Source organism: Ipomoea triloba, chromosome 16 (genome assembly GCF_003576645.1).
Source record: "Ipomoea triloba cultivar NCNSP0323 chromosome 16, ASM357664v1".
Taxonomy (NCBI): Eukaryota; Viridiplantae; Streptophyta; class Magnoliopsida; order Solanales; family Convolvulaceae; genus Ipomoea; species Ipomoea triloba.
Window position 1 is genome coordinate 15185839 of NC_044931.1, and position 628 is coordinate 15186466.

Below are 628 nucleotides of genomic sequence, written 5' to 3' on the forward strand. Positions count from 1 at the left end.
GCACGGTTGACCGAGTGCAAACTCCATTTTCAGGACTCCGGCCTAACCAAAACACCAACCTTAGGACTTCATTCTCGCACTCCCTTTTCTGGGAGGCACGGTTGACCGAGCACCGACTCCATTTTCAAGACTCCGGCCTAACCAAAACACCAAACTTATGACCTCTTTCTCGCACACTCTTTTCAGGGAGGCACGGTTGATCGAGTGCCGACTCCATTTTCAGGACTCCGGCCTAACCAAAACACCAACCTTAGGACTTCTTTCTCGCACTCCCTTTTCAGGGAGGTACGGTTGACCGAGTACCGACTCCATTTTCAAGACTCCGGCCTAACCAAAACACCAACCTTAGGACTTCTTTCTCGCACTCCCTTTTCAGGGAGGTACGGTTGACCGAGTACCGACTCCATTTTCAAGACTCCGGCCTAACCAAAACACCAACCTTAGGACTTCTTTCTCGCACTCCCTTTTCAGGGAGGCACGGTTGACCGAGCACCGACTCCATTTTCAAGACTCCGGCCTAACCAAAACACCAACCTTATGACTTCTTTCTCCCACTCGATTTTCAGGGAGGCACGGTTGACCGAGTGCCGACTCCATTTTCAGGACTCCGCCTAACCAAAACACCAAA